General features: G+C 41.8%; 1 long non-coding RNA gene across 1 annotated transcript; it reads right to left on the reverse strand.

Moving 5' to 3' along the window:
• Positions 1-497: 497 nt before the first annotated feature.
• On the reverse strand, positions 498-14,777 carry LOC142174759 (uncharacterized). The gene is made up of 2 exons (XR_012703814.1): positions 14,224-14,777; positions 498-748 (listed from the first exon to the last, which is right to left on the reverse strand). It is a non-coding gene; the product is annotated as an uncharacterized LOC142174759 (long non-coding RNA).
• Between the last annotated feature and the right edge of the window lie 252 nt (positions 14,778-15,029).

Raw genomic sequence — 15,029 nt, forward strand, 5'->3', positions numbered from 1 at the left:
AACTTATACTTGGGGAACTATCATATTTCGAAACTGTATCAAGTTCAAAACAATTCGTTCTGTGCAACTGGAATGATTCTTTTATAAGGTTTTGGTTCATAAATGATAGATAACCTTATTCAAGTCTGGGTAATTTCCAAAGGAAAACTCTTGCCGTGGGTTAGACCGGAGGCGGATCTAGATTTGAACTTTATAGGATCGAATTCGAATTTCTACTACATTCTTTCTAATTTACTAGATTTGAATATATGTTATTTTACTTATTTAATGGGGATAAAAATTTATGCGCACTACACATGGCATCACTTAACCATCTGTAATGGATAAAAGTTTATATACACAATAAATGTTTTGTATTAATTGGTTGATGTAAACATCACGTGCAAGTAACTTTTCTCACCTTGCCTTGCCGCAAACCTTATTTACATTGAGGAAAGAGAGGAAAAGCCATCAAACAGTCCAAAGTCCAGAAACAAGTTCGAAAGTAGAAACCAAGATAGTAAGAAGTATAACAAAATTGTCTATTTGATTTCGTAGGAGTAGTTACACTTAATTCAATTCTATGCTGCTGCTCAGCTTAAATTTCAACTGGTTCTTAATCTATATTACATAAAAATCCTTACTATATCTCTACCAGCCTCTAGAGTTGGAAAATACACCGATGAGGAGTAGGCAAAGCCACAAACTTTGGAACTTCATCTCCAGGCATCAATATTGTCAAGCTCTCCCCATTTTTCTGCTTCTGTGCCTAAAACAAATCCCCAACATGCATGCATGAGAAATTTGAATACATCCAGAATTTAGACGCTATGAATTTTAGGTTAAAAATTAAAGTTCGAAATATATACTATGTATTAATATTTAACAATACTTTTGAGTCAAAAGTCGTAATTGATCGTATTGAAGACATAATTAAATAAATAAAATATGCTCTATCTAATCGTTTACACTTTTAGATGAGATTTTCAAATACTTATATGGGGTTTGAGTACGTAGGAAAAGGTCCTTGAATAATAGAAGGGGAATAGGGATTGGACCGATAGGCTCGTTTTAGACCTGAGGACCTAAGCTTTGCTAAAGCCGTGAAAAGGGGTGGACGGTTGTATTTACGCCTAGTTGGACTGCTTCGCCTAATCGAAGAGCCCCTACCTTACTTTTTCACCATACTAGACCTCCTTATCATATGTGTAAAGAGCCCACTTCTGATACGAATGAAGGACAGGAATGGTTCCACTAGCCGATGCTTAAGCATCTGCCCTTGGGTTCTAGTCTAACTATCATCCATTATAAAAAAAAATTCATGTGCTTGGCTGTGATGACCCAAAAGGTCACTTGTTTTAAAAGTAAATTATGCATTCCGAGGCCTTAAAAACCTCTTTCTGTCTCACATCGCTTTGCATGCGCAGTCCGGGCGCGTAGCGGAAAAGCCAATATGTGATAATCTATGAAAAATGATGAATTTTGACTTTAAAATGAATTTGAGTTGACTTCGGTCAATATTTTGGGTAAACGGATCCGGACCCGTGATTTGACGGCTCCGGAAGGTCCGTAGGAAAATATGGGACTTGGGCATATGCCTGGAATCGAATTCCGAGGTCCCAATCCCGAGAAATGAATTTTTAAAGAAAATTGTTTTCTGGAATATTTATGAGCTTTTGAAAATGAAATGTGTTTAAAACATGATGGTATCGGGCCAGTATTTTGGTTTCGGAGCCTGGTACTGGTCTTATATGTGGTTTAAGTCGAGTATGTGAAATTTGGTAAGAAACGGACTTGAAATGATATGAATCGGACCTTATTAGAGGAAATTGGGAAATTTGATGTTCTTAAGAAATTTCATAATTTTGATGCTAAATTCATAGTTGTTGATGTTATTTGAGTGATTTGAATGCACGAGCAAGTCCGTATGATATTTTTCGGTTGGTGGGGATGTTTGGTTTGGAGCTCCGAAGGCATGGGTGAGTTTTGGATAGGCCACAAAGTAGAATTGGACTTGAAAAAATTGCAGGTTTCAGCTGTTCTATTGCAGGCCTGTATGCTTCGCATTTGCAAAGCTTGGCTCGCAAATGCCAGGGCTGGGTCGCAAATGCGAACTAGCCCAGGCCAACCTTCCCTCGCAAATGCGAGTTTTCCATTGCAAATGCGATGCCCCCCCCCCCAAATTTACTGCCTTACTCGCAAATGCGACTCCTGGATCGCAAATGTGACTTCGCATTTGCGAGAGGTCTATCGCAAATGCGAAGAAGGACGGAAAATAGACTGGGTCGCAAATGCGACATTTTGTTCGCAAATGCGAAGGTCTCAGAATTTTGAAGGGTTCGCAATTCGCAATTGCGAGATCAGGGACCTGTAAATTCATAACTTATACGCATTTCAACCATTTTTCACACTCTTTCAAAACCAAAATACCCTAGGGCGATTTGTCAAAGGCAACTTCTTCTCCAAATCAATTGTAAGTGATTTCTAACTAGTTTTCTTCAATCTTTAATATCTTTTCACATGATTTCAACTCAAAATCAACAGTTTTCATGGGGAAAATTGGGTATTTTGCGTAGAACCTAGGTTTTTCAAATTTTAGGTATTTGGACCTAGATTTGAGGTCCGATTTCAAAACTAATTATATATTTGGGTTCGTAGAGGAATGGTTAATCGGGTTTTGGTTCGAACCTCGGGTTTTGACCATGTGGGCCCGGGGGCGATTTTTGACTTTTTGGGTAGAACTTTGGAAAACTGATTTTCATGCATTAGAATTGATTCATTTAGCATTTATTGATGTAATTGTGTAACTTGTGGCTAGATATGAGCGAATTGGTGGTGGAATCAAGAGGTAAAGCGATAATTGAGACTTGAATTATGTTCGTGGCATCGAGGTAAGTGTTTGGTCTAACCTTAGCTTGAGGGATTAGGAGTCGTGTCTTATTTGGTACGTGTTAATTGTGGAGTACGACGTATAGGCATGGTGACGATTATATATACGTCGGTGTCAAACATGCCCGTGAGTCTTGTATTGTAATTGTAATGACTCTGTTGTGGTTTATTGCGCTTCACATGTTATTATCATTATTGTTCCCTTGTCGGGATGTTATTATCATATTATTGCTCCATTGCTGGGATGTTTGTTTTGATATTGTTGTTCCCTTGACTGGATGTTGTTGAAATATTATTGTTCCCTTGCCGGGATGTTGTTATATTGCTCTTGTTCCCTTGTCGGGATTCTTTTGTGATTTTTGTTGATTTGTAACTGGGATCGGGGGGCACGCCGCCACAGAAATATATGAAATGGGATCTGGTTGCACGCCTGCAATGAGATATATGAAATGGATCGGGTTGCACGCCTGCAACGAGATATATGAAATAAGAGCGGGTTGCACGCCTGCAACGAGATATTTGAAATGGGATCGGGTTGCACGCCTGCAACGAGATATATGAAATGAGAGCGGGTTGCACGCCTGTAACGAGATGTATGAAATGAGATCAGGTTGCATGCCTGCAACGAGATATATAAAATGAGATCGGGTTGCACGCCTGCAATGAGATACATGAAATGGGATCGGGTTGCATGCCTACAACAAGATGTGAAATGAAAGTGAATTCTGTATTTGTTTTCCTTATCCTTGTTAGTAATTGGATTTTGTTTTCTTTATATTCCTCTTGATATTCTGTTGTTATCTGTTATTCCCCGAAGCATGTTTTCCCCCTCCCATCTTTAACTATAATTATCTGCTTTTATTTTTTTCCTTTGTATATGATTTAACTGCACAGGTTTATTTGGTAGTTTGGTCATAGCCTCATCACTACTTCTCAGAGGTTAGGCTAGGCACCTACCAGCACATGGGGTCGGTTGTGCTGATACTACACTCTAAAATGTGTGCAGATCTCGGAGCGACAACTTTTGGACAATAGATCGGGTGGCTACCTTCAGTCCATACAGAGATCCAAGGTAGTCCTGCAGGCGTCGGCAGGCCCTGGCGTCTTCCTCTATCCCTTTTCTTCTGTTTCATTTACTTAGTTCAGAAACAATGTATCTTTTATCTTTCAGACTTTGTATGTAGTATTCCTAGATCGTCTGTGAAATTGTGAACCAGTTCTGGGTAGTCGATGCTCAAACAATTGTATTAGATAAATTTTCAGATAATTTATTACTTTTCTTTCGCTTATTGTAAATTCCACTATCTACACATATTGCTTTATAATTGTTAAAGAATATAAAAGGGGTAAAAAAAGGTAATTGGTTTAAACAGTCGGCTTGCTTAGCTCACATTATTAGGCGCCATCACGACTCCCGAGGGAGGAAAATCTGGGTCGTGACAAGTTGGTATCAGAGCTCTAGGTTACATGGGTCTCACAGTTCATAGACAAGCTTAGTAGAGTGTGAGGGATCGGTACGGAGACGTCTATATTTATCCCAGAGGCACAGAGTTAGGAAAAACTTCACATTTATTCCTTCCTATCGTGCAGTTTGGTTTCTCAATGCTAATTGAATTTCTACACTATTCTTTCGCAGATGGCGAGAACACGCGCTTCCTCATCCACCGACCCGCAGCCCGAGCCCCTAGCAGCAGCTCCCACGAGGGGAAAAGGACGAGGACGAGGCTATTCTAGAGGCCGAGGTAGGGGCAGATCTTAGCCTAGAGTAGCAGCACCAATGGCGGAGCCTCAGGTTGACTTTGATGATAAGGTTCCGGCCCCGATAGTTCTAACGGGCCCAGCTCAGGTCCCAGAGGGGTTTATTTCTATCTTAGTACTCCAAGATGCTCTGGTCCATCTAGTGGGCCTTATGGAGAGTGTTACCCGGGCAGGCTTGCTTCTTGTAGCCCCGACCATCTCTTAGGCTGGAGGAGGAGCTCAGACTCCTGCTACTCGCACTCCAAAGCAGGTAGCTCCCTAGTTTCAGACTGCAGCAGTTCAGCCAGTTGGAGTGGTTCAGCCGGGTGTGGAAGCTCTGACCGGTGATGGAGCAACTATGTTTGCCGATGCTTTGTGGAGGTTGGACAGGTTCACCAAGCTCTTCACTACTACTTTTAGAGGTGCATCTTTTGAGGATCCCCAGGATTATCTAGACAACTGTCATGAGGTTCTCAGGAACATGGGGATAGTGGAGACCAATGGGGTCGATTTTGCTACTTCTTGTCTGGATCCGCCAATACTTGGTGGATAGATTATTGCTTGGCTAGACCAGCCGGATCACCAGCTTTGACTTGGGAGTAGTTTACTCAGCTATTTTTGGAGAAGTTTCTCCCCATCACTTCAGAGAGAGATCTATCGGAGGCAGTTTGAGCATCTCCAGCAGGGTTCTATGACTATTACTCAGTATGAGACTAGATTCAACGACTTGGCTCAGCATGCTCTTATCATACTTCCCACTGAGAGAGAGAGAGATAGAGGGCGAGGAGGTTCATTGAGGAACTTATCTAGCCTATTCGACTTCAGATAGCCAAGGAGACATGGAGTGAGATTTCCTTTCAGGAGGCGGCCAATGTGGCTAGGAGAGTTGAGATGGTTCTATCGTAGGGAGGTGGTTAGGGGTCTGACAAGAGGCCTCGTCATTTAGGTAGATTCAGTGGTACCTCGTCTGGAGGTAGGGATTTTTATGGTAAAGGCCATCCTCCTAGGCCTTCTCAGTCAGCACTTAAGGTTTCTCATGGTGCTTCAGGTGGTTGTGGTTCTCATATGCAATATTCTGATTAGCAGTCCTATAGTGCACCACCAGCTCCTATCAGTGCACCACCACTTCAGAGTTTCCAACATCGTTAACCCCAGCAGCTGAGGGCTTGTTTTACTTGTGGCGACACGAGGCACATTGCTAGATATTTCCCTCAAGAACCGAGCAGTTCTCAGCAGCAGGGTTCCTGTGCTATAGTTCAGGCACAAGGTGTTCCACCACCCACTTTGCCAGCTAGGGCGGGGGTAGATGTGCTATGGAGGTAGAGGTATTAGGGGTGGAGTTCAGGCAGCTAGAGGTGGAGGCTAGCCAGTAGCAGGACATCTCAGAGATGTAGTTCAGGGTGGTAGGGCCCAACCCCGATTTATGCTCTTCCAGCCAGGCCCGAGGCTGAGGCTTCCAATGCAGTTATCACGGGTACTATTCTGGTTTGTCGCAGAGATGCTTCGGTTTTATTTGATCTAGGATCTACATACTCCTATGTGTCATCTTATTTTGCACTGTATCTGGTCATGCCTAGTGATCCTTTGAGTGCTTCTGTTTATGTGTCTACACCGGTGGGTGATTTTATTATGGTAGATTGTGTTCATCGTTCATGTGTAGTTGTGATTGGAGTTCTTGAGACTCGTGTAGATTTGCTTCTTTTGGACATGGTTGATTTCGATGTCATATTGGGGATGGACTGGTTATCACCTTATCATGCTATCTTGGACTGTCATGCCAAGACTGTGACCTTAGCCTTGCCGGGTTTACCTTGTTTAGAGTGGAGAGGGACTCCTAGTCATTCTACCCGTAGTGTTATCTCTTATATGAAGGCTCGGCGCATGGTCGAGAAGGGGTGTTTGGCCTATTTAGCCTATGTTCGTGATTCTAGTGCTGAGGTTCCTTCTATTAATTCTGTGCCCATTGTTCGTGAGTTTCCTGAGGTATTCTCTTCAGACCTGCCAGGTATGCCGCCCGACAGGGATATTGACTTTTTCATTGATTTGGCTCCGGGTACTCAGCCCATTTTTATCCTGCCGTATCGTATGGCCCCGCCTGAGTTGAAAGAGTTGAAGGAGCAGTTGCAAGATTTCCTTGAGAAAGGTTTCATTAGACCGAGTGTTTCGCCTTGGGGTGCACCGGTGTTGTTTGTTTAGAAGAAGTACGGATAGATGAGAATGTGTATTGATATCGGCAGTTAAACAAGGTTACAATCAATAATAAGTATCCATTACCAAGGATTGATGATTTGTTTGATCAGGTTCAGGGTGCCAAGGTATTTTCGAAGATTGACTTGAGATCTAGCTACCATCAGTTGAGGATTAAGGCATCTGATGTCCCTAAGATAGCTTTCCGTACTTGGTACAGGCATTATGAGTTCTTGGTGATGTCATTCGGGTTTACAAATGCCCCAACAACTTTTATGGATTTAATGAACCGAGTGTTCAGGCCTTACTTGGATTCGTTCGTGATAGTCTTCATTAATGATATTCTGATCTATTCCCGCAGCCGGGAGGAGCACGAGCAGCATCTTAGAGTGGTTCTTTAGACTTTGAGGGATAGTCAGTTGTACGCCAAATTTTCGAAATGTGAGTTCTGATTGAGTTCAGTTTCCTTCCTAGGTCATGTTATATCAGTAGAGGGTATTCAGGTTGATCCAAAGAAGACTGAGGCAGTCAAGAACTAGCCTAGACCAGCCTCAGCTATTGAAATCCGGAGTTTTTTGGGATTGGCAGGCTACTATAGTTGGTTTGTGGAAGGGTTTTCATCTATCGCAGCCCCGGTGACCAAGTTGACCCAGAAGGGTGCCCAGTTCAGATGGTCCAACGAGTGTGAGGTGAGCTTTCAGAAGCTAAAAATAGCTCTAACTACGACACCGATGTTGGTTTTGCCCACAGGTTCAGAGCCTTATACGTTTTATTATGATGCATCTCGTATTGGACTTGGTGCGGTGTTGATGCAGGATGGCAAGGTCATTGCCTATGCTTCACGGCAGTTGAAGATTCATGAGAAGAATTATCCGATTCACGATTTGGAGTTAGCAACCATTGTTCACGCATTGAAGATTTGGAGGTATTATCTGTATGGTGTAGCATGTGAGGTGTTCACAGATCACAAGAGTCTGCAATATTTGTTCAAGTAGAAGGAGCTAAATTTGAGGCAGGGAAGGTGGTTGGAGCTATTAAAGGACTATGATATCACCATCTTATATCATCCGGTAAAGGCCAATGTGGTAGTCGATGCTTTGAGTAGGAAGTCAGCCAGTATGGGTAGCCTTTCTTATATTCTGGTTGGTGAGAAACCGCTTGCTTTGGATGTTCAGGCTTTGGCCAATCAGGTCGTGATGTTGGATGTTTTTGAGCCCAGCCGTGTGTCAGCTTGCACAGTCGGTCGTTCTTCTTTACTGGAGCGTATCCGAGATCGGCAATATGATGATCCTCATTTGTGTGTCCTTAGAGATACGGTGCAACACGGAGGTGCCAAGCAGCTTACCTTAGGAGATGATGGTGTTTTGAGATTGGAGGGTCGAGTTTGTGTGCCGAATATGGATGGACTCTGAGAGTTGATTTTAGAGGAGGCCCATAGTTACCGATATTCTATTCATTCGGGCGTCGCGAAGATGTACCAGGATTTGCGGCAGCATTATTGGTGGAGGAGGATGAAGAAGGATATCATTGCGTATGTGGCTCGGTGTTTGAATTGTCAGCAGGTTAAGTATGAGCATCAGAAACCTGGTGGTTTGTTTTAGAGGATTGAGCTTCCCGAGTGGAAGTGGGAGCAGTTCACTGTGGATTTCATTGTTGGACTCCCACAAACTCGGAGGAAGTTCGACGTAGTGTGGGTCATTGTTGATAGGCTGAGCAAGTCAATGCATTTCATTCCTGTGGCAGTCTCCTATTCATCCGAGAGGGTAGCTGAGATCTATATTTGGGAGATTGTTCGTCTTCATGGTGTGCCCGTGTCTATCATTTCGGACCGAGGTACGTAGTTTACTCACGTTTCTGGAGGGCAGTTCAACGAGAGTTGGGCACACAAGTTGAGTTGAGCATAGCGTTTCATCCTCAAACGGACGGGCAGTCCGAGCGGACTATTCAGATTTTGGAGGATATGCTCCGAGCTTGTGTCATTGACTTTGGAGGCTCATGGGATTAGTTTTTTCCTTTAGCAGAGTTTTCCTCCAACAACAGCTACCAGTCAAGTATCCAGATGGCTCCCTATGAGGCTTTGTATGGTAGGTATTATCGGTCGTCGGTTGAATGGTTTAAGCTGGGGGAGGCTCAGTTGTTGGGTACGGATCTGGTTCGGATGCCTTGGAAAAGGTCAGGATTATTCAGGATAGGCTTCGTACAGCTCAGTCCAGGCAAAAGAGTTATGCCGACCACAAGGTTCATGATTTGGCTTTCATGGCTAGTGAGGGTTATTGCTTCGAGTGTCGCCTATGAAGGGCGTGATGAAATTTGGAAGAAGGGCAAGCTTAGCCCTAGGTTCATTGGCCCGTTTGAGATTCTTGATCTAGTGGGAGAGGTGGCTTACAGACTTACATTGCAGCAGAGTTTATCAGCCGTGCATCCAGTGTTTCATGTGTCCATGCTTCAGAAGTATCACGGTGATCTATACCATGTGTTAGATTTCAGCACTGTCCAGTTGGACAAGGACTTGTCTAATGAGGAGGAGCCGGTAGCTATTCTAGACCGGCATGTTCGTTAGTTGAGATCAAAGAGTTTTCCTTCTGTTCGTGTTCAATGAAGAGGTTAGCCTAATGAGGCATCGACCTGGGAGTCCAAGTCCAATATGCGGTTTAGAATGATATGAATCGGGTTTAACAAAATGTGTTTAAAACTTGATGGTATCAGATCCGTATTTTGGTTCCGAAGCCCAGTACAGGTCTTATATGTGGTTTAAGTCGAGTCTATGAAATTTGGTAAGAAACGGACTTGAAATGATATGAATCGGACCTTATTTGAGGAAATTGGAAAATTTGATGTTCTTGAGAAATTTCATGATTTTGATGCTAAATTCATAGTTGTTGATGTTATTTGAGTGATTTGAATGCACGAGCAAGTCTGTATGATGTTTTTAGGTAGTGGGCATGTTTGGTTTGGAGCCCCGAGGGCTCGAGTGAGTTTTGAATAGGCCACGGAGTAGAATTGGACATGGAAAAATTGTAGGTTTCAGCTGTTCTATTGCAGGCCTGCAGGCTTCCCATTTGCGAAGCCTGGCTCGCAAATGCGAATTCACAAATGTGAGGGCTGGGTCGCAAATGCGAACTAGTCCAGGCCAGCCTTCCCTCGCAAATGCGAGTTTTCCATCGCAAATGCGATTGCCCCCTAGTTACTGCCTTAGTCGCAAATGCGACTCATATATCGCAAATGTGACTTCGCATTTGCGAGAGGTCTATTGAAAATGCGAAGAAGACCGGAAAATAGACTGGGTCGCAAATGCGAAGGTCTCAAAATTCTAAAGGGTTCGCAATTGCAACATCAGAGACCTGTAAATTCATAACATAGACGCATTTCAACCATTTTTCACACTCTTTAAAAACCAAAACACCCCTAGGGCAATTTTTTAAAGGCAACTTTTTCTCCAAATCAATTGTAAGTGATTTCTAACTAGTTTTCTTTAATCCTTAAAATCTTTTCACATGATTTCAACTCAAAATCAATAGTTTTCATAGGGGAAATTGGGTGTTATGTGTAAAACTTACGTTTTTCAAATTTTGGGAATTTGGACCTCGATTTGAGGTCCGATTTCAAAACAAATTATATATTTGGGTTCGTGGGGGAATATGTAATCGGGTTTTGGTTCGAACATCGGGTTTTGACCATGTGGGCTCGAGGGTGATTTTTGACTTTTTGGGTAAAACTTTGGAAAACTTATTTTCATGCATTAGAATTGATTCATTTAACATTTATTGACGTAATTAAGTAACTTGTGGCTAGATACGAGCGAATTGGTGGTGGAATCAAGAGTTAAAGCGATAATTGAGACTTGAATTGTGTTCGTGGCATCGAGGTAAGTGTTTGGTCTAACTTAGCCTGAGGGATTAGGAGTCGTGTCTTATTTACTACGCGTTAATTGTGGAGTACGATGTATAGGCATGGTGACGATTATCTATACGTCGGTGTCAAGCATGCCCGTGAGTCTTGTATTGTAATTGTTATGGATCTGTTGTGGTTTATTGTGCTTCACATGTTATTATCATTATTGTTCCCTTTCCGGGATGTTATTGTCATATTATTGTTCCCTTGCCGGGATGTTTGTTTTGATATTGTTGTTCCCTTGCGAGGATTTTATTGAAATATTATTGTTCCCATGCAGAGATATTGTTATATTGCTCTTGTTCCCTTACCGGGATTCTTTTGTGATTGTTATTGATTTGTAACTGGGATCAGGTGGCACGCCATCATAGAAATATATGAAATGGGATCGGGTTGCACGCCTGCAACGAGATATATGAATTGGGATCGGGTTGCACGCCTGCAACAAGATACATGAAATGGGATCGGGTTACATGCCTGCAAAAAGATGTGAAATGAAAGTGAATTATGCATTTGTTTTCCTTATCCTTGTTAGTAATTGGATTTTGGTTTCTTTATATTCCTCTTGATATTCTGTTGTTATCTGTTATTCCCCGAAGCATGTTTTCCCCTCCCATCTTTAATTGTAATTATCTGCTTTTTTTGTTGTATATGATTTAACTGCACAAGTTTATTTGGTAGTCTGATCCTAGCCTCATCACTACTTCACCGAGGTTAGGCTAGGCATTTACCAGCACATGTGGTCGGTTGTGTTGATACTACACACTGCACTGTGTGCAGATCCTGGAGCGGCAGCTTTTCGACCATAGATTGAGTGGCTGCCTTTAGTCCATACGGAGATCCAAGGTAGTCGTGCAGGCGTCATCAGGCCCTGGCGTCTCCCTCTATCCCTTTACTCTTGTTTTATTTACTTAGTTCAAAAACAGTGTATCTTTTATCTTTTAGACTTTGTATGTAGTATTCTTAGATCGTCTGTGCAACTGTGACACCAGTTCTGGGTAGTCGATGCTCAAACAGTTTTATTAGATACATATTCAGATAATTTCTTGCTTTTCTTCCGCTTATTGTAAATTCCGCTGTCTACACGTATTGCTTTATAATTTTTAAAGAATATAAAAGGGGTAAAAAAAAAAGGTAATTGGTTCAAACAGTCGGCTTGTCTAGCTTACATTAGTAGGCGCTATCATGACTCCCGAGGGTGGGAAATCCGGGTTGTGAGATTGGCGCATAAAAAAGTTAACGCCGCAATTAAAGAGCGTGTTCAAAACATAATTAGATAAATAAAAGTATGATCTTTCTATCAAATTATTAAACATTTAGACAAGATAGTACCCGATTCCTACATATGCTACAAGTTTATTTGGTAGTCTGGTCCTAGCCTCATCACTACTTCGCCGAGGTTAGGCTAGGCATTTACTAGCACATGGGGTCGGTTGTGTTGATACTACACACTGCACTGTGTGCAGATCCCGGAGCGGCAACTTTTGGACCGTAGATCGAGTGGCTGCCTTTAGTCCATACGGAGATCCAAGGTAGTCCTGCATGTGTCCGCAGGCCCTGGCGTTTCCCTCTATCCCTTTACTCCTGTTTCATTTACTTAGTTCAAAAACAGTGTATCTTTTATCTTTTAGACTTTGTATGTAGTATTCTTAGATCGTCTGTGCAACTGTGACACCAGTTTTGGGTAGTCGATGCTCAAACAGTTGTATTAGATACATATTCAGATAATTTCTTGCTTTTCTTCCGCTTATTGTAAATTCCGCTGTCTACACGTATTGCTTTATAATTGTTAAAGAATATAAAAAGGGCAAAAAAAGGTAATTGGTTCAAACAGTCGGCTTGTCTAGCTCACATTAGTAGGCACTATCACGACTCCCGATGGCGAAAAATCTGGGTCGTGACATTGGCGCATAAAAAAGTTAAGGCCGCAATTAAAGAGCGTGTTCAAAACATAATTAGGTAAATAAAAGTATGATCTTTCTATCAAATTATTAAAACTTTAGACAAGATAGTCCCCTATTCCTACATATGCTACAAGTTTATTTGGTAGTCTGGTGCTAGCCTCATCACTACTTCGCCGAGGTTAGGCTAGGCATTTACCAGCACATGGGGTCGGTTGTGTTGATGCTATACACTGCACTGTGTGCAGATCCCGTAGCGGCAGCTTTTGGACCGTAGATCGAGTGGCTACCTTTAGTCCATACGGAGATCCAAGGTAGTCCTGCAGGCGTCCGCAGGCCCTGACGTCTCCCTCTATCCCTTTACTCCTGTTTCATTTACTTAGTTCAAAAACAATGTATCTTTTATCTTTTAGACTTTGTATGTAATATTCTTAGATCATCTGTGAAACTGTGACACCAGTTCTGGGTAGTCGATGCTCAAACAGTTGTATTAGATACATATTCAGATAATTTCTTGGTTTTCTTCCGCTTATTGTAAATTCGCTGTCTACACGTATTACTTTATAATTGTTAACGAATATAAAAGGGGTAAAAAAAAGGTAATCGGTTCAAACAGTCGGCTTGTCTAGCTCACATTAGTATGCGCTATTACGACTCCCGAGGGCGGGAAATCCGGGTCGTGACATTGGTGCATAAAAAGGTTAAGGCCGCAATTAAAAAGCGTGTTCAAAACATAATTAGATAAATAAAAGTATGATCTTTCTATCAAATTATTAAACCTTTGGACAAGATAGTCCCCGATTCCTACATATGCTACAAGTTTATTTGGTGGTCTGGTGCTAGCCTCATCGCCACTTCGCCGAGGTTAGGCTAGGCATTTACCAGCACATGGGGTCGGTTGTGTTGATGTTACACACTGCACTGTGTGCAGATCCCGGAGCGGCAGCTTTTGGACCGTAGATCGAGTGGCTGCCTTTAGTCCATACGGAGATCCAAGGTAGTCCTGCATGTGTCCGCAGGCCCTGGCGTTTCCCTCTATCCCTTTACTCCTGTTTCATTTACTTAGTTCAAAAACAGTGTATCTTTTATCTTTTAGACTTTGTATGTAGTATTCTTAGATCGTCTGTGAAACTGTGACACCAGTTCTGGGTAGTCGATGCTCAAATAGTTGTATTAGATATATATTCAGATAATTTCTTGCTTTTCTTCCGCTTATTGTAAATTCCGCTGTCTACACGTATTGCTTTATAATTGGTAAAGAATATAAAAGGGGTAAAAAAAAGGTAATTGGTTCAAACAGTCGGCTTGTCTAGCTCACATTAGTAGGCGCTATTATGACTCCCGAGGGCGGGAAATCCGGGTTGTGAGATTGGCGCATAAAAAAGTTAAGGCCGCAATTAAAAAGCGTGTTCAAAACATAATTAGATAAATAAAAGTATGATCTTTCTATCAAATTATTAAACCTTTGGACAAGATAGTCCCCGATTCCTACATATGCTACAAGTTTATTTGGTGGTCTGGTGCTAGCCTCATCGCCTATTCCCCGCCCCCCCTCCCCCCCACCACCAAAACCCCGCCACCACAGATACACACAGAAAAATGGATAAAAAAGAAAATGAAGAGGAAGTATTAACAGTACCTGGTTAATTTTAAAAGCTGAAACATGAGCTGAATCATCAGATGATTGATCATCAAGATGGGTAGCAGAAGCAGAAGAGCAAAGAAGGGATCGAAGCTTATTCCAGTGATAGCAACAAGCAAAGAAGCCAGTTATACAGACAAGAACAAGGACAAGAATAGCTAGACCAAGAGGAAAAGCTATGGTGGGCCGGGAAGAAGTAATCCCCAAGTCATTATTATTACCCATGATATATAGGAGTAGTTCAGAATTCAGCAAGCAAGCAATTAGTAGTAGAGTTTAAGATCAAAATTTGCAGCGAATTAATGGTGGGGATCGAGGAATCTCTTGCTAGAATAAAAAGATTAAATTGTAAAGTAGACTTGTTTCCACTAATATATTGGAGTAGTGGAAAAGGACTAGAAGGAAATGAAAAGTACATTCAACCGTACCATGATATGTCGTTTGAGATGATGTGATGGGGCACCAAACTTTGTCACCTAATTTGTTGGAAGGAATATATTGGTGGAAAGGAATGATCACAAATAGAACCTTCATTGGGTCCAAAATGCTACTATTATATTTTGATGCTGTAAGGAATTTTTATCATTCATGTGTACATGTTATGTTATATTAGGTAACTTGTCTTATTGAAACGATTCATATTTTAAGAAAGCTCACATCGTATATATTTTTTATGTGATTTGATAAGGCAAAAAATTATTTATATACAATTAGTGATAGCAAAATGGTTAAAAGAAAACAGTTATACACCTATTATCCATTAAAAAATGGATTGGATAATGAAATTTCTAAAAATGGGTCAA

The sequence above is a fragment of the Nicotiana tabacum genome, chromosome 20 (genome assembly GCF_000715075.1).
Source record: "Nicotiana tabacum cultivar K326 chromosome 20, ASM71507v2, whole genome shotgun sequence".
NCBI classification, from domain to species: Eukaryota; Viridiplantae; Streptophyta; class Magnoliopsida; order Solanales; family Solanaceae; genus Nicotiana; species Nicotiana tabacum.